Here is a 19,935-nt window from a genome sequence, read left to right on the forward strand (position 1 = left end):
CCCCAGCACTAATTCAGCCAAGTGATGTTCCTTTCCTCTCTGACTAGATAGTGCAGCCAGCCCTTCTCTTCAGTCTTGCATGGGCAAATGAGTCCACAAAGACAAGGGCCACGCTGGGGAATTGTCCCTCTTCTGGTAGGCAGGGGGAGGTAAAGATGCAGAGGCAGAAGGAGAACCTGCCCGCTAAACCTTTGAGGAGATTGGCTGATTTCAAAGGGAGCAGGATTTGGCCTCTGCAGAGGTCAGGATCTGCAGAAGAGCTATTTTCTGATCAGCCTTCTGGACCATTTCTGTGCTGCGACACCATTAGAGTAGGAGTTGTCATCAGTCTCTAAGTAGATACCATTGTGTGGTGAAGCCTGTTAAAGGTGACAGTGAAATTCCAGATATTTTGGCTTTCACATAGCATGACCACAGGGAAAAAAAACCCCAAAACCCCACAACCAAAAAACAGAAGAGGGGAACCTGGAGATCATTTTCCTCTATACATTGCCATGTCACTTTTCCTGATGTGTCTCCTTACCTCGCGTGTGACATCTGTGGCTTAGGCGTTGTCATATTTCTGGTGTGCTAACATAACATTTGGCTGCCTTCTTCTGCGTTCTTGTAATTAACTCCTAATATTAAAGCAGTTTCCATTTCTGGATGCCTCAGCAAGCTGATTGAAAGGTGGTTTAATTGCACAGCATTGCCAAGAAACATGTTAGGTGATTGCTGGCTGTAGTAAGAGTTAATGTGAAGGTAATAGGAGATATCACAGGCACTAAGATTTTGCTGGCCATTAGCAGAGGCAACTTCAAAAAGCAAATGATAATTAGTATAAGTTTCACTGAACCAAGTTTCCATCTGCTGTTAGTCACCAGATCTTGAGCTACTCTCCTATTAAACATTTGCATGTATTTTCCTGGATTCTTGATGGAAAGGACACTTAGGGGAAAAGGGTATAAATCAACAAATAACAATGTAACCTGCAGAAATATAAATCTATGTAGATTAATCCATGTTTCCTAAATTGCATGCTAGATTGTAATTCAATCAAAGGGTAGGGGTCTTGTGACGTTTATGAACATTTATGGATAGTATGAGTGCTCAGATTAAATGTCAAACCTGGTATTCAGTTTTGAATCACGTATTATTGTTGTTCATTAATATATAAAAACAACAATTATATCCACTAAAATCCTCAATTTAATTTTGCTGTAATCTGTCTCTGTTGTGTCAGAGATGCAGTGCAGTCTCTCTGACCTCTCAGATCATTCACAGGGCTCCGCTGATTTTTCTGGGTCTTCTCTTTCCCTGTGTTCCCCCAGCATGGCACTAGCTCCATTTGGTCCCCTCTGAACAGAGGAATTCTTCAGTCCTTCCCTGCATAAAGCAGTTCATACTTTGCCTGCGTCTTGCCAGCCTGGGGGCTTAAGGGGTAACATTTTCTCACCTCACTACTGCATTACAGCCAGAGAGATCCTAAATCACTTTGCAAAAATGGAGCAGAATTGCTGTCCCAATTTCCTGCTAAGAAAAAGGCACTTGAAGCAGGTTAACTCAAGCCATTTAGTGAATAATTCTAAGAAGCAACAGAATGCCGATTGCAGATATTACTTTGGCACCTAAGATGTTAATGTCATGGAAAATAAATGGTGCTTAAGCTAACAAAGGTAAGATACTCTCAAGTCCCTGAGTGGTTTATAGCAAAAAATTCACTGATGTCCAGTGGCCTTTGACACAAATGCCTAAGACACTTTTGCCAATTCTAGTTAGTCTTATAAATTGGTTACCTGCTTCTGTAATGTAACTCATGTGACTGGATTTCACAATCTTGACTCTCCACACAGAGATACTCTTTGGAGTTTTGGAACTATATTCACTTTAAACTCAAGGAGAGATAGACTCATAAATATCCGTAAGGTTTAGACCTTGCTTGTCTCACTGGCTTTGTGATTTAAATGGGATTTATTCAGGCAGCAAAGGTAGAGAAAGTGGGCAGAATCTGGCCGTGGTGAAGCAAGGGCAGACTTAAGATTAGCCCTTCTCTGTTCTGTCCAGTGGCCAAAACAGCACCCAAGTAATAATGATTAATTAACATTAGGAATTCAATAGGAAAAAGATCACTGGATTGTCTTTGTCTGCCCCACCAAACGGAGCCGTCCTGGGTTGAGAACAAATGGCATAAAGAAGTCCACTTATAACACGGAGACCTGAGGAAAACAGTCAGCTTGCTTAGACTTCATTTTTAGCATGTTATTATATAATAGTATATCTTGAAGAAATCTTCTGTGTTAATCTAATGTAATTAGGTTAAGTATGTCTCCAGTGACAAACAGCGCCATATGATAAAAAGTTTCACCCCAGCATTTTAATGGTTGAGGTTCTGCTCGTGATTTCAATTAAGTCAGCACGATTGCACAGGGCAGTGAGAACAGGATTTGGCCCAATTCTCTCCCGCATACGTGTTCTGCAGTTATCTAACCTGGAATGAATCATAGTTTCCTCAGACACATCTTGTTTTTCCAATACTTTACATGGAAAGTTTTGTTTTCGTGTATTTTTTTAAGAACAAAACTGGTAATCAAGTGTGTCCAGACCAATTGCAATCATTTTAAAAAAAAAAAAAAAAGTGTTTCAGTTCTGGTGATTTGACAGATTCTAGTTTGCAGTTTCTGCTATATTGTGCCTATCTAAAATTACCCTACAATTTTAATTAGGCATGACAGTCTTGTTCGCTTCTTATAGAAAATTTGATGGTAATGTTGGTGTAAGTCATTACTCAGCACATCCAGAGTCTCAGGCCATAATTTGTAGGATTCTTTGGCATCCCTGTCATCAAAGCTGCTTGATGCTTTCCCTCAAGAGAACTTGTCTTATGCTGCTTATAACAGAGCCAAACTCTAACCACTCAGCCTAAAATTTTCCGCTCTGTGTTTTTTTCCCAAGCTGGATGCCTCCCACTTTATTTTTTTTTTAACTCTGGTGCTCCAAAGCACACCCTTTGGTACAGACCTCTAGTCTCAAGTTCTACCATGGTTCTTCTACCTGCCCCAAACCCTGAAATAACTACCAGCTGCTGACAGTCCTTCACACGTAGTCGATTGCAGATGAATCTAGGGCCTTCATGGTTACAACTTCAGAAGCAATATAAAAGGAAAATCAGGAATACATGCTTAGCAAAGGAGTTTTTTCCACCAGGAGGAATTCCTTGTTGAAGTTTATCAGAGTAATGTATTCCTGAAAGTCAGATAAATGGTGACCTGATCTCCACTGGTCTGATCGTGCCCTTCCTTTCATTATACAGCATTGCAGCTTTTCTGTCTGTGCAGAAGCCATCCTGTCATCTGTCTCAGGCCAATCTTCCTTACATGTGGGAGCAGTTAGCTTCTCCAAAGAGAAATCTGCTGTTAAACAGGGCCTCTCTAGGCGCCCTATCCAAAGGATGCTATCAACATCTTATTTGCTGCCCTGCAGTTTTTGTGATTCTCTCTGCTCTTTACTGTATTTCTTCCACCTCCCTTGCTGGATGACCAACCACTAGATATGCACACATGCTTTCTCTCATACTTTCCTGTAACAGACTTATAATTCTCACAGATAATAACTACAAGTCTGAACACAATTTCTACCTGCCTTCCCTCTTTCTCTCCTGTGACAGCTCCTCTCTTTTCCTTCACTATCTGAATTTGGGTTTGTATTTCTCTGGTTTTTAATTGCTTGGAGGAATGGCAGAGTTAATCTGTCTGGACAGGAAACAGTAGGTGAGATCCATGTCTTAAGTACTGGGTACCCTCCATGGATCCCATGGTCTTTTTCCACCATGGTCCTGGTCCCCTGATAGCAATCTTTTGGAGAGCACTGTCTGTGCTGACTACCTGAATTTCTTTCAGCTTGGTGAAAGATAGCAGGAAGAGGAGTGATTTGTAGGTTTGATTGAACATTTTGGGTGCAGCCGACTTTGTTTTCTGTGCCCAGCAGGAGTGTATCTTCTTGTTGTAATTCAGAGCATCAAGCTGTGATGCATTTTCTCTATTAACTTCATTCCAGGTTAATATGTTTTGGAAAATGTCTTGGCAATAAAGTTTAGATACTTCATAGCAGACTTTGGTAACTAGACCTGTAGCCTATCAGAAGTTTCCAATCCTTCAGGTAATCCACTTTGACGCAGCCATCATTTTTTTCATAGGGGTCTCAGGGTAGCAAATCTGTTGTGTTGACAGAAGGAACTAAGACAACACAAATTATTTATTTGGTTTTGTGCAGCTATCAGCCATAATGTAAGCATCCTGAGCCCTAATAATATGCCTAACCCCTCTTCTGTGAAGGTCAGGATCAAGAAGACGAGTTCTGTTTCAGAGGCCTGTATCATCTGGCATGGCTGCTAAGAAGGATGCCATTCAAATCTGGCAGTGTTTGTGTGATAAGAGCATTTGTCCATAGGAGCCACAAGCCTATTTCACGGAGGCTGTTGAACAGCCACCACAGAATATTTAGTCTCTGCCGGCTTGGAATTATCCCAGGACTGAAAGGCTTCTCAGCCATTCCCAGTGTTCTCACCTCCATAGTTTTGGGGTCAGGTAATTTCAAAACTTCCAAGATTTGTGCAGTTTGTGAATTTCAAACACTTCTTTTTCCTCTCTCTCCTGTTGAAACTGCTGCCATCATCTGTGAGTCTCCTTGATCCCTGTTTTGTATTGGTATCATTTAGTGTGTTTGTTGTCACTTAAATTCCTTTTTTTTCTTCTCCCCTTTCTTTCCAGATCACTCACGATCAGTTTGTGGCCTTCCTCTGAAGGAACCTTTCCTGTCTCTTGTGTAAGTATTGGTAACAAATCTTTTACACTTTTTATTGATACGAGTTGTGCATTTTGTTGAAGTTCCATCCATGTCAGCCCTGGTGAACTTCTCGGTTGCTCCCCACAGCCACAAGACTCAGTGCTAAGTCCTTATTCTGATGCAGCAGACCAGGATTTTAAGGCAGTGTCGTCTTAGGGGACTCAGGCTTAGTTCAGTGACGCTGTGTGATTGATGGAGCTGAAATTTCTATGTGCATTTCCAGACGAAAATATGGAAGATTTCTGTTGTGTTTGGGGATATACATGTTGTGATGGGCATTATGGTTCTGAGCTCTGATTCAGAATAAAGTGTGTCGTACTCCACGCTGTGCAAGCATAAAATGAGTGTAGGAAAGTCAGCAAGCTTTTCAGCCTGTCCGTGCTGAAATCTGACGCTGTGGCATGGGACCTTTCCTCACCCAGTCCCGTGTGCTGTCCCACCTAATACTGACCTCTCTTCTTGTCTGGGTAGATTCAATATGCTGTATTCTCTTTGACATCTAACAATATTGGGGTTAAAATCTGGTAGTTGTTTCTTTGGAAAATGTTATGTTGGATTCTTTTCTTGCCCGGTCTCATTCACTTGAGTTTGGCTGTTGCTATAGAAGTTGTCAATTAAGTGACTTTTTTTAATTGAAGGAAATACTGGATTCACCCAGGTAACTGTTTTAAAGATCTAGAACAGGAAGAATTAAATGTTCATGGTTTAAGTTTTATTTTTTGGGGTGGATAGAGGATAGATCTTCTGGGAGAGTTTGTTTTCATTTGGTTTTTCATTCTGCCAGGTTCTGACACGTGATGGTTTTGCCTGTTTGGAACAAAAGTTTGCATTTTTCTGGGATTCCTTCATACATATTGGCAGTGAAACATAGTGTTTTCAAAACAATGATGCTTCTTGTTGCAGTATAAAAGGAAAGAATAGCACTACCACTTCATAATATTTACTATAGTTAAGTAAAGACAGACCAAAGTTTTCCAAATGTCCACCACCATTTTAAGCCACTCTTTTCAGATGTCCAAGTTGGAGCTGTTTAGTGAATGCCAAAAATAATGAGGACTTTAAAATTTAGATTTAGAACTCCATGTCCAAATATGCCTAGACTTTGTTACTTTAGATCTTCATTTTGCAATTTAAATTCATGTCTCCTACCCGTTCTGAGAGGAGACTAGATGGCTGTTAAAGCGCTGCCTGGAATTTAAAAAATAATAAAAAAAAAGCATAGCATAGCATAGTAAGAAGAATAGTTCTTTCATATTTGGGAGTGGATCTGAATTTATGTTCAAGACGTGTTTTGATTGTTGGAATTTCTTCAAAGGAATGCTAAAGTGCAAATGGACAGGCGTAATTTTTTCAGGTGCATGCTGAAACAATCAAAGAGGTTTCTTTCACTGATACGAGACCTAAAATATGTGACTTTTAACATTCAAAGTTGATTCACTACTTGCGCGGTGCAGAAGGAAACGGCACACCTCCTTCTCCCCCGCCCCGTGGGCAGGAACATGAGATATGCGGCAGTGACTGCGGAAGGTGCTATGACAATGCCAGCTACCAAGGAGATGTATTTGAGCTGACCTATCATGCCTATGGTGTCCCCATATTTCTTTCCTTTCCCCTTTGCCTTTCATTATAAGGTGTCCCAAATCTGTAATTTACAACGTGCCGTTCCAGTTTTGCTCTGATATATTTGCTACAAATAAGTAGGAGTCTATGCGCGTGCATAGCTCCCCGTGGCGGTGTCAGGCCCGTGAGATGAGGGGAGCAGAGGCCCCCACAGAATGCAACATGGCTTACGTCTAATATGACATTTATTCGACTCGGAAAGGCAATTGATTAAAGTCCCATCAGACCTTTGCCATCATGTATTATGTATTTATCCGGCAGGGGCGGTTCATAACGGCCCCTGACAAATCCTATTATTTTTGTTGCAGAACTTCATAATATCGATAAAAAGTGTTAATGACACTCGCAGGGACGTGAAGCGCACACCGCTTGTGTTAACGCTTCCTGCGGCAGCGGCAAAATCACTCCTGTCTGTGGCAGGCACCGCGTGCCTTCAGCGTTCACAGAGAGGCACCAGTTTGTCATGGTTCTACCTCTGCAGCGCAAGGCAGCTGAGGTGGAAGGAGGGAGCTGGCTTCAGGATAGGTAGGCATGTGGAAACCCCGAGCCGAAATCCCTCCCTGACAGCGCTTTGCTGTGTGACCGTGCAGAAGTCATTTCCCGTCTGTCTGCCTTTGTTTCTTGACCTGTAAAACTAGAGTCACACACTTCCCATCTTCTTTAAGTCAGGCTTGTTCCACAGCCAAGGGCTTCTTTGTGATCCTCCATTGCCAACTTCTCAAGGTGTGTAGAGCCTCCCTTGCTTTATTTCAGGCATGTGCACAAAGTTCAGGCCACTGATAACTCTGAATTCCTTTGGGTAACAGAAAAAGTGGAGTTGGAGCGTATTTACATGAGAACCTGTTAATGGTACTCATCTAGCATGTTTCTGACATACAGATAATGTTCTGCCCTCTGCCTCAGTACCCGGCGCTGGGCTGTCTTCTCATATCCCTGCCCACATCTTGCTGATGACTTTGTCTTCTTCCTCCTCCTTCCTCAGGTTACACATGTCTGACAGTATGGCCTTGAGGTTTTGGAGGTGGAAGGGTTGTGTGGATCTTTCTCCCAAAAGATATTCCCATTTAAGAGGAATAAAATTAATCTCTGTTCCACTGCAATGTTCTCAGTAGTTTGAGAGAAGCAGGTGGATTCTTTGTCAAAAATCAACCTATTTCATGGAAGAATAGTCTTCTAACCAGTCTTGAGCCTTTCTATCAAGTCAGCAGTGTGTATCAGTATCTACAATACTAAAGGTGCTTTACAGGAAGATAGGTAGCTGCAGTAGGATAAATAGCTACATGAGGACACTTATTTCCAGAATACTACCCGTTCAGATGGAACCCATATAATACTGAAGAGCTACCTGTCTGCTGTTAGCTTTGGTAAGCGAAAATTAGATAAGCACCAAAGTGATCCCAGTACAAAAAGTTGCAGGGCATGTTAACCTAATTCCATGAACATCTGTCCATTTCCTTGAAATAGGTTTCTGATGTAACTGGGTTGTACTGAACTCCAGCATCATTCCTATTAGATTCAGCACTGATTCTAATCCTTGTTATTTGACATCCTATTTAAAAGAAAAAGAAAAGAAAAAAAAAGGAAGAAATAAAAAAAAAAGTGCCATTTATTCCTCAGCTTCATGAAGACATATTCGGTCAAGTAATGATGACCTAAGGGAAGCTGAGCAGCATCTTACTGATCTCATCATAGTTATGAGAACCATCCATCATATGGTCAGTGATTTGTATGTCAAAAGACACCCAGCAGTATTCCAGCCTGCCAGTTGCCAGCTTCTGAGAATACATATTCACTTTATCAGACATGATGATGCTCAAATAGGCTTTGATATCTATATATGTGTCCCTGCTGTTGGTACTTGTTCACCAGCAAACTGTCATCTGTTAGCACTCTGAACCATCATCGTGAAATAGCAACTAATTAGCACCGTCTGAATCCCTTCATTTGGTTAGTGTGCTTAGCATTGTTTTGCAGATGAGGAACAACAACAACGATTGCTACATCAGAAACAGGGAGGAGGCATCTTTTCTCTTCTCAGGTTTCTTAAGCAGCTCTCCATTACTTCAGAGGAGGATAATAACCTCCAGGTCAAGCTTATTCATGAATCAAAAGTGAACATTTGCAAAATGCCAAAAAAGTCTAGATGTAATAAGCCTTATGTTTACAACAGCTTTCAAGATTTAGCATTTTTCAAGAATTATCATAATTAATGTAATAAACAGACATGCAAATTCTCGAGAAGAATCGGTTGATCTGCTGCTGAAAAATAAGGAGCTGTTGGAAGGGAATGGTCACCTACACAGGGATCCGAGACAGGAAAGGGATGTTATTCCCCCAGCTTTTATGTGTCTCCTGAAGGCAGGGAACGTTCCAAAAAAGACAACAACAACATGGGCAGAAGCCCTTTACTTGGCATTTGCGAATGACAGAAATGGTGAAACAGGCTCGAAATAGCAGTGGAGCAGAAACTGTGTTTATAGAAGTCAAGCGGTGTAACTGGGAATGCACCTCGGAATGGATGTTCTTGAACAAGTGCCACAACTTTTAAGCTTTATGCTTTGTCTGAAGATGTAACTGTCAAGCTGACTTCAGCAATGGATTTACATGAAAGAAAAAAACCCCAAAACCTCCGTATTTAAAACAAATCTGATGAAGTTCATGGGTTTGTTCTAAAACTTCTTGAATAAAAGTAGACCCGATATCCAGAGAACCAGAGAAGTAGCCAGGTTTAAAAGTGCAGAATTTTATACCAGCTTTTCACTCAATCATTATTTTTCAGTGTTAGTATTCAAAATATTTAACAAATACTAATGGCAGCCCATACCTGTGAAGGTCTTGTGTGGATTGCAATAGAGGCATGTATGCAACCTGCTTTCTAATTGCAGTACCTACAAGTGATATCCACTGAAGCTGGATGAGATTGAATTTAAGATTGGCCAGCATGACAGCTGCAAATGTCAAAACATTACACCTTTCCTCTATTATGCTTACTGGAGATCTTTTTGTTCTGGCGTAATGTAATGCATTACGTTAGCCTTTTTTTGAAATATAACAGATTACAGCAGGAAAAGAAAAAAAAAGGACTTTAAACAGTTATAAAGCATAATATTTTTGATTTTGCTTAAAAAAAAAAGAGGGATGGAAATAAAATGCAGTCGTTCAGTCAGCTTTTACCCCACACTGGCATAATTTAATATATTTGGATGGAAAAGACCACCTTGCTGAATCAGTAGCAGCATTTCCTACAGCAGTTTGAACACCAACCATCAAAATATTAAGACAGTCCAGTTTGTTAGCTCTGAAATCACTGCGCAAAATGGCACAACTAGAGCACAGGAGAGTTTTTCAGAATATTCCCTTTGCAGTTACAGTAAATTATCTTCCACCTTTGGCAAGCATGTTGCCATCCTACAGTTTTATCACTAAAAGTCCTTCTTGTCTGAAATGTATCGCTAGTCCTTCTCCTCCTGCAGAAATCCTCTTTGATGCAGCCTGCTTTAACATTATGTTGTAGACCTGTCTCCATAAAATGTACCCACCACACAGAAAGTTAAAATGGTACCAAGAGCAAGAAGCACTGGAGGAGTAGTTACTGTAAAACTGGATGGCCAGAATACTCGCGGATGTCTAATGCCAGACCACATCCCCATATTCATCCTGAATGTCATATGTGTAGGACACCATGGTTGAAAAGGACCTTGTAAGAAGAGTATCTCCTCCGTCTCTTTTTCTCCCCACTTGTCCCGCTCAGGAAAGAACTGAAAGCCATTTGCTACATAGCTTAGCTGTGTGCCATGACACACATCTACATCTCAAAGCATACATGGTTAGTCTTCAGGCCATGCTTCCTCAAGGCTGTTTTACCTCTTGGTGGAAATGGGAACTCTTAGACATAAAAATTTCAGTGTATTAAGAAATAATCTTTTCTTCCTCTGAAGTTCCTGTTCACCTTTGTCTCCTTCCATCATTTTGCTAATATCATGCTGAATATGGTTCACAAATTCAGCCCCCCAGGTAATATTTTCATTTTATATGTTTGTAAGCCCAAAACAGTAGATTTTCGCACACCACTGAAAGCAGTGGCTTTTGGATTTGAATAGACCTCACTCCTTCCCCTTCCATCATACTGAGTTTTAAGTTTAATGGAATAGCTGTATCAGTTTTCTGAATGCTTATTACTAATGTTTTACCTTCTTAAGCATACGCTAAACAGCTTGATTTTTCAGAGACAAAATTGGAATCCCAGCTTCAAATAGCATACAATTTAAAGGTATTCTTGCTTCACCCAGTCACCAAAGTAAGGATCAGTTGCAACATTTGGATCTGGATGTCTGTTTAAATTTCATCTTCATCTGTGTTCACTTATCCTGAATGTCTGTAAAAGGGATTAATTGAATTTCACTTTTTGCAGCAAATCCACTTTTACATGAAAGACACAAATTAATGTGCTACATTCTGGATGCTCTGCAATATGCACTCAAGGTTGTGAGGGAAACTTACTCTGTGTGATCAGCATATAACCAACCCCGAAGAGCAGTGTGTTTCAGAGACTGTTTTCCAGTTCTTGCACTTAACAAATCCTTCAAGTTTGGGTTGTTAGTGCAAATTTCTTGCGTGAACGCCCGTGCGTGCTTTAGCGTGGTCTAGGTACGACAAAAAAAAGCTGCTTTTCTTCCAGTGAACTTTAATAGAAAGGTAACAATTTTAGTCATTGAACTAGCTGTAGACTCAGGCATGCCTCAGGGAAGACTGTCAAAAATCCTGGGTTTTATCTTAACTTGTTGAAGATATGCTGGCAGGTGGTTTCTTTCGAAGCTTGCAAATTAACCTCACATTGATACCTTCTACTGTGACTTCTGTGGTACTGTCTTCACCTTCCATCCTGGCATGGTTGTGTTTGGATGCCTGTCATCCTGGTACGTCCAGCGCGCCAGTGCAACATCATTGCCTTGCTACTGGTCAGCCCAGTTGATTCTATTGAAGAAATTCACAATAGTTTCCAACCTGAATAGGTCAAGAAAAGCACATAACGTGTTCAGGGAGAAGCGGTGCTTTTGTCAGTCCTTCTGTTCACCAAGTATTTCTCCTCCGCATCTTATTCCAGCAGCATTTTGTTGGGAGGCAGGGTCCAGCATTCAAAGGAGATCTAAGGCATTCAGCAAGCAGACTCGGAGATGAATGGGCATCCTCTGCTGGGAATAAGAATATTTTAAAAGCACAAAAGTGAACTAGATATTTAATTCAACTGTACAAGTAAACTGCTGAGAGAGTTGTAGCACCTTTGAACTTCCCAAAGGACAGAACCGTAGAAATAACATGGAAACATTACAGGTGAATGAGGCCTATGTATTATTAATGAGCAATTTGTTGAAGTTAATTGGTCCTTTTATGGCTGTTAAGCTTGCTCCCACATTTTCTTACTCTACACCCCCTTCCCTTTGAGGGGCGTCATAAAGAAATATTTCCCACTCCTCCTAAATCTTATTAGTTAGAAAATGCTATTTTGTTTAACTAAAAAAATTGTGAAAGTAAAGCCTTCACCTCACCCAGGTAATTAGTTCTTCACCACTGCCTCATCCTCCCTTCAGGGAAGCATTTGCTCACCTTATAGTCCTTTTGCAAATGTTCATCTTAAGTCATCATTTCCCTTGTGATACTTTATCAAATGCTGTACTGATAGATTAAACTTACCGCATTTCCTTTGTCTGGATAATCAGTTATCTTATCAAAGAAAGTTATCAGGTTAGTCTACTACAATCTACCTTTGGCAAACTCATGTTGTGTTTTATCCCATTTTCCACTTAGCTACGTGTCTCTCTCATTATTTTCGCCTTCAACGTTTGCTGCACTCGTGCTACTGAAGCTCCTGATGTTACATCAACATCAAAGAGGTGTAAGTGAGATCAGAATCAGTTTCGGTGTGCGACAGCACGGCCTTGCAAAAGCCTATTCATTCTCACGCCTGCAAAATGTTAAGTTCCCACCTGACAGACAAATAAAATACCATTTATTATTTTTCATTGTCATTACAGCAAAGAGCAGGTGAGCTGATTTCAGGCCTTGGCTGGTGAATGTCTGCGATGATTTGCAAAAACGTTTCTAGAGATAGAATCAGAGACATCTACCTGCACATGAGAGTGCTTGGGCACTTGCATTAGCAAAACCTTAATGTATGTATCAGTAATGAAAATCTTAATTAAGAACGCTGCATCATTGTCCACGAACACTCTTTTCTTTCTCTGTGTGTGAAGTCCTTTGTGTATTGCAGCATCTACCTGGTCCAGACAGACAGAGCCCTGGAAGAGTATGTCTGGCAGATCTTCTCTTGATTATTAACAACTAGCAAATGGCAAACTCTTACTCTTCTTTTGTCTCGACACTGATGCCCAGAATAGTAGAGCACACAGCTAAAACTTAGAGCTTATTTGGACTTTCCTATTGCTTTTTCCTTCATTATTATATTGGTGGGTTTCACAACCCACCAATAGCCTTCTTCAGAACTGAATTATGTAGCTTAGAGTTGCCAACACGTGCACAGACACCTATGTACCCAAAAGTATACCTTTTCCTTGAGAAACAGTACGCTTGCCTACGCCCTGTTGTGTCTGCACAAAAAGTGTGCTAATGGGATGTGAAGACTGAGATTTTAATCTCCCTAAACTCAGGAAAACTCTGCCCCCTTCTTACAGTTGGGTCTCTTACTGTACGATCCCTCACATGGGCTGACCAATGCAGGGTGGCACACAGGGAAGACAGTGTGATGGGCAGGAAATGCAGAGCTTTCTTCCCCTGTAGTTATATTCCAGTGACGTTTTGTTTGTTGAGCACTACCTGTATGTTTGATGTGGTTTGAAATGCATTCAGAAAAGCTCTCCAAGTGCTGGACATACAGCTGAGTTACTGGTGTACTGATAATAGCACAGGTAGTGTAAAGTGAGGAAGGGTGTATGCATGTGCACACACACACATTTCTCTGTGTGTGCCTATTTGAGTTGCGTCTCTTGCTTTCAGATGAGCCAGGCTCACTGTCATCTGAAAGTTTTGTGCAGACTCACCTGAATAGGAGGGGAATTATGTCCCAGAAAAGGCAAGAGCAGGAGGCACTGCTGCTTACTTTGAATGAGAAACAGCTACTGAGTCTCTTCGTGTCTGAACAAATCAGCAGAGTTGAGCCCCTTGCAGGAATCTACACATGCAGCGACTTTCCTTTTGCAGAAACACTGCATCTCTAAAAAGAGTTCCTCCAGCCTGGCGAGAAGTTCTCGCTGAAGCCAATGGGTCATGTAAGGCATAAAAGCCACGTACGCCTTTGCATCATCATCTAAAAAAAATAGTTCTGAGAGTGAAACCCAATAATCAGTCAGGATACAATTCCTGTTTCAGCCATTATTAATATTCTCAAAACCAACACACACTCCACTAAAGCATCAAAACCTGAAATACTCCAGATGAAACAAAATGTTTAAATTGAGTAAATGAGTGATTCTTACCTGCATTTCTATCTAGGCACAGTGTAAGTGAGGAACTATCTCCAGTCTGATTTGATGCCACTCCATACCGAAATGCAGAGGTGCACTAAAACTGTAGAGGTACACAATGGCAAGTTTAATTCAGAATATTTAGGGAAAACTCTTGTCATCACAGCAGAGCATCACATGTCACAGGAAAGGATATGGTTGTCTTTTCGAGAGTACATGTTTGTAGGCCTGTACAACTAGTTGAAGTGTGATCTGGATAGTAGATCATGCCACCTACATGTTTGCTGAGCAGCAATTAGCCTGCCAGGTATTAAAATGCAGGGTAAGTAACCTGGGCTTGGAGAGAGCATCCTTGAGCCACCCACCATGGGGCCAGCCCATTGCCAGTCTCTCCAGAGTTCATGAGGTGGAGCCAGATCCTGTGAAAACACCAGACCAGAGCTTTTTGCTGTGTTCCTCAAGAGCACTTGTGTGTGTGCAGGGTACACCCTAGGCAGGTCTGAGTGTCCCTTGGTCCTCCCTCAGTCACAGATTGTAAGAAGAGTGATTTTTTTCTTGCTTTTTTTTCCTTTTCTTTTCTTTTCTTACTGGTCATTTACACAGAAGAGTGTCTAGGGTTGGGAGACAGTAGTTGAGTGTCCGGGAGAATCTTTAGGGAGAAAAAAAACAACAAAAAAAAGGTATTTTAATATGGTAATGACCTTGTTATTTCCAAACCAAATGGTTTCAAACATGGCAGGGCTGCTACTTCTCTTTCAGGACTATGTACGTGTCAAGTTTGATGTTTTAAAACAAAGCTGTGTTATAATTATACAAGCATGTTTAAGAAAAAAAGGCTTATGGAAAACTTAACAGCTGGAAACTGTTTTTTACATACTTGGATGACTCAAAAAAACAGCTGAATGGGTTTTTGCAAAGCTTTACCAAAAATGTCATTTCTGGATCAAGACAAGGCATGAGAAATATCTGCTGAAAAGGTAACAGTCTCCGAAAGGTATAAGCAAATATAGACAGATTATTTAATTCATCAACTTCCACTATACAATCCTTAATGTAATTCCATAAAAATAAAAGAATTCATATTTATATAGTTTTTGAAAGGTTTCAAAGATCTGTACTAGACTTTAAGGAACTAAACTCTGTAGCTGTGAGTTAATCAAATATTAATATTTATATTTCACTGAAATATCACATATCCAAACAGGAAAACAAAGACATAGAGGAAGGCACAGGGCTTGCCAGAGTTTACACAGAAAGAAGAGGACCACGTTTAGCACCCGTGCCTTTGGACCACTCAGTTTGCGCAGTGCAGCCGCGATCTCGGGCACACTCGGCATTGGGGAATGTCCTGAGGTCGCCTCTCTCTCTCACTCCCAGCTGAGGCACACCCAGCTTGTAGGTGATTTGCTCATACTGGAGCTATATTGAAGTATTGCCCCCTGATAGAAGCACTCCTCCTTCTCCTGAGGACTGTCACAGCCAGAAAGCTCTCACTGGAGACCCGTTGTGGGGTCTTAGGCAGGGAATGGTCCCATCTATAACTCGGTAACAATCATTTTACTGTTTGAAACCTCAGTCAGTGAATAAATACGATTTTACTGCTGCTTGGTTTGGATCTTGAACTGTATTGGAGGAAACTGCTCTTCTTTCATACTGAATTTTGTTTCAGGGTGGTGTGTGTGAAAAATAACACAAATAGGAGTATTTTTGGATGGCCATACTGAACAGTCAGCAAGAAGAAAAATACAGTATGGTGAAGGGAAATCTGTTTGTAGTAAAAGCAATATGAGCTTGTGGTTTGCTAGCGGGACCAAGACATGAGTTTTCACTTTAACCCTAACCGTAAAACTCCTTCCGATGCTGGGGAAATCGATTGATCTCCTGTTGTTGCACTTCAGTTTCTTCCTCTCTATATCAGTGATAATCACACCCCAGCTCACCAGAATACCATTCTTCTGGAAGTTCAGCTGTTATCAGAGGTTTTGTAGAGATGCTTTTCTAACCTATCAAGCCCACTCCTTGTCCACGTTCAGAGTGCCATTGTCTTACTTTCCCAATTAAATGGGCATTTACAGCTTTCACTCCTTTTAGCTTGGCATAACCACCGATTCTGGGAGGGAGAGTAAGGCTCCACACTGCCTTGTGCATTATGCAGGAGATTTTCAGTAGCAACCCCAGGTTCAGAATTCAGTGCTGGTTTTTCAGTGGGACATAAATATCATTTCATTTTCTAAGCACAGCTGATCTGAGCTCCTTGAGAAATGGTAATCATGAGACAGACTTCAGCTTGCCATTTTTGCAGGCACAGTTGCAGTAGCCCCAGATTTAGTTACATTTAATCTGTGCACCTCAACTATGGATTCACATGAAGAAAAAAACCTTGAATTTACCCAGCTAGGAGCGGCTAACTCCACAAATTCCCCTGACACAACAGGGTGGCATCGATCTTTTCTCAGCTTGTCAGAAGTTTTGACTGTGTCCCCTACATATTGACCATCTTGCTCATGAAGGGTCTCAGGTTTATCTTCCCTTTACCATTTCCCTCTTTGTGTGTTGGCAGTGGTTCCTATGCAAACTATCCTTGTACTCCTGCCGAAACCAAAACCACAGCTTACACCAGTCTTTAACTGGGCAACGGAAGGAAAGGATGATCTTCACATTTTGCTAGCAGCACCTCTTCCTCTGCATCACACAGCACTTTCTGATCCAAAACTTCTCCACTATTGCATTCAAGTGTTTAGCAAATCTCATCCCTAGACCAATTCAAATGCTGAGCCATATTGTAACGCATCTCACTCCTCCCTGTACGTATATGTCCTATGCAGTGGGAAACGCCAGGTTCGTAGATCTTTTTACCAGAGCTAGTCAGTTCTTGCCTTTCCAGGCATCTTTTGGATTGTATAATTTTTAAATATTCCTTGACTAGGAGATGATATGTTGAGATGACTGGATAAAGAAAAGACGAGAAGGGATAATAAAAGGCAGAAGTCAGCGGGTTGGCTGGTCTGCCGGAGATAAATCCTTCCCTGGAGACAGAGTTACATCCTGTAAGGCCCAGGGCAGTTTGAGTATAACACAGTTGTAGGCTGGCAAATTCTCTACTTCTAACTATTATGAACAGAACTTAAAAAGCCCACAACAGACCTTTAAATAAAATAGCATTTCAACTCTGACTGAAGTAGGAGAAACGAACTAAAACCTAGTAAGCAGTCTTAAAAAGAAAGTATTTCTCATTATAGTCCCTACAAGAATTGGCATCTTTTAAATAGCACAAGTGCATATGGGAGGCATTTAGGGAGCAACAGAAACTTTGCAGCATCCTCTTTGCTCCCACTCCACTCCAGCAGGCTTTTGTTCTTCAGCGTAGCTGCCTTTGCCCAACTGCATCTTGAGCTGTCGCCGGTTTTGGCTGAAAGTTTTCAGGCTTTGTCAGGAACGACTGAAAAAAAAAAAAGAGAGAAAGAAGTATGGGGAGAAAACAATGAAAATTTTCATTTTCTTGCCTAATTGAAACAGCAATGTTTGTTTGGCTGTTTTGGGGCGAGAGGCAAGGCAGAAAGTACAGCCACTCCATTTTAAACAGCGCAACTGGTTTACAGCCCACTTTTTGCAAAAATGGAGCCACGGAGGTAAGGCAGGATGGGTTGTAAAAGAAACAGGCTGCAAGGAGAAGCAACGCATTCTTTTGCACGGCTGGAGCAAAACTGTGACCCTGTGATGCTATATATGCCCAAAATTTTGTTCAGCTTGCTCAGCCAGGTTGCGCTACCTGTGTATTCATGGCCCACCTGCCTGTGCGTGCTATTCGTGAACCTTTCCTTCAGCCCATCTACAGTTCACCCCGGGGATTCAGCAGAGTTTTGCAATCTCAGAGAAGTCTCGCTTGTCAGATGTAGCGTTAAATGAAATTGGTTTGTATTGCAATAGGATCGGTGGGAGGATCAAAGTCTTGGTATAAAATAAAAGGAGATATTTGGCTTCTGTGTGCTGAAGTGGTTCTATTTCCCTCCATTTTTTCATTAGTGTATTAAGCTTAAGCTATTAAGTTCTCCAGCAGTGAGCAAAATATTGTTCCAAAATGGTTATTGGGGAGAGGATTGCCTCTTCAGTTCCTGCAAGAAGGGGTGCAGGATACTTGTGTGGAGGCTCTCAGAAACTGTGGGATTTTAAGGTGGATCAACACTTAAGTCACAGGGGCGTGCACCTAGACAACACAATGTATCGGGTAATTGTAGCTTACCCTGAAAAGCCTGTGGTCAGCTAGAAATTTGGCAGATTGTCTCTCAGGGCAGGAAGTAATTCTGGTTTACAAATTTCAAAGCCAAAATCTGTTTTAGTATTTCTTAAATGTCAAAACAACCCTCTGACCTTGAAAATTACTTTCTCTGTATACTTTTTGTGCTTTTAAGTAGAAAACAGGCCTTTTTCTTAGTGAAATATTGTAGCCTGTTAGTCATCAAATGTGAGAATTTAGAGAAAGGAAAGTGACATTAACTCATCCTTTCTTTCCCTTTGCCAGTGCAAGAATGGGTGTCATTCATATCAATGGCAGCGAGAGGGGACTTTCTGACTTTTAACTGTGCTCCCAGTTTATTTCCATAATGTGCACTGCATCTTCTCGACTGCTCAGTCCTCCATCTGCAGCGTTTCAGACCTCATAATATTAATAATAATAATAATAATAATATGTGAGAGGGCAAGTGTCTCTGCTGTGTGTCAGAAGTGACCTGCAGTGTCTCGATTTTGGTCCATCCCCATCCAAGTCCTGCGGGAAGGTAAAGGCCATATGTAGTACAGCTGTGAAGCACACACTTCTATGACCCAAACTGCCCATCCCAGCCCCTTAATATGATCGGTTGAACTTAAATATGACATTTGAGCAGTCTGTTTATTTGACATATCTCCAGTATTCTCCTATTCTGTAAAGTTGTTATGCCACTTCTGAATATTTGGTGGGTTTCCTTCCTCTGAAAATATGCCCTTCCTTCATCCCTGCCCTGTTCCCAGGTCCTACTCTTCTGAACTGACGTGACTTCAAATCCTTCTGGTTCTGATATGCCGGACCTCAAAACTCATTATGGTGTGAGCTCTGGGCTGCTTCTGCCTCAGTTATTCATAGTATCTAATGTTACTGCATTCTCTAAGACTTTCTACCCAAGGAGTTGTAATTGCTATGTAATTGTTAATGACTTAACTTTCCCTGGATTTCTGTGAAGTGAATGGGTCGTATTTTCAGCACTTACCTGCTGAGGAAACTGAGGCACAGAAGGAATCTCTTCCTGAGCAAAATTTCTTTTCATGTAAGGGTTGTTTTCAGAGAAAAAGCATCTTAAAAAGAGCTATGCGGTCTTTACAGCAATCGATCACTTAGGTACTGTTGTTAAATACAGATGGGTAAACTGAGGCATGGTATTTGCTTAAGGTTGTACAACCTGGGAGCTGACACTCACAGAATTAAGCAGCTTTCTCTTCATAGTCTTTTGTGGTTGCGTTCCTTCCTTCCTCCCTGTGGTTGATCATTTAAAAGATTGAACAGGGCTCTTTGGAGAAGAGATTAAATTTGGAGGTGTTGGCTGTAGTGTTCCAAGGTGATGGTTATTCAGCCAGTTTACAATGTAGCGTTATAAATTATTAAGTATATTAAAATGTTTAAAAGTAATACCTGCTCAGTGATCTGCCAACTTAATATAGAGCAAACACCTACTACTCATCTGTAGTTGAATTATTTAATCTAGAACTAATCTACCGTTCAAACCAGTTTCATAAATGAAATAGTTCTATCACTGAAAATAATTAATTGTTCAAACCCATAGGGCTAAATCCAGCAGTGACCTAAATGATAGAAGAGAATTACACATCGGACACAAGCATGCAGGAAAATAAGTAACAAAATAATTTATGTTGTCCCAGTTCTTTCTGATCCTGGCCTGCTATCATGCACTTTTGTTGGTAGGGCTTTCTGCTGTGCTGGCTTTGCACCCCACTTCCTCCCTCCAGCATTGAGTTGCAGCACTTT

Source organism: Gallinula chloropus (assembly GCF_964237585.1).
Source record: "Gallinula chloropus genome assembly, chromosome: 1".
NCBI classification, from domain to species: domain Eukaryota; kingdom Metazoa; phylum Chordata; class Aves; order Gruiformes; family Rallidae; genus Gallinula; species Gallinula chloropus.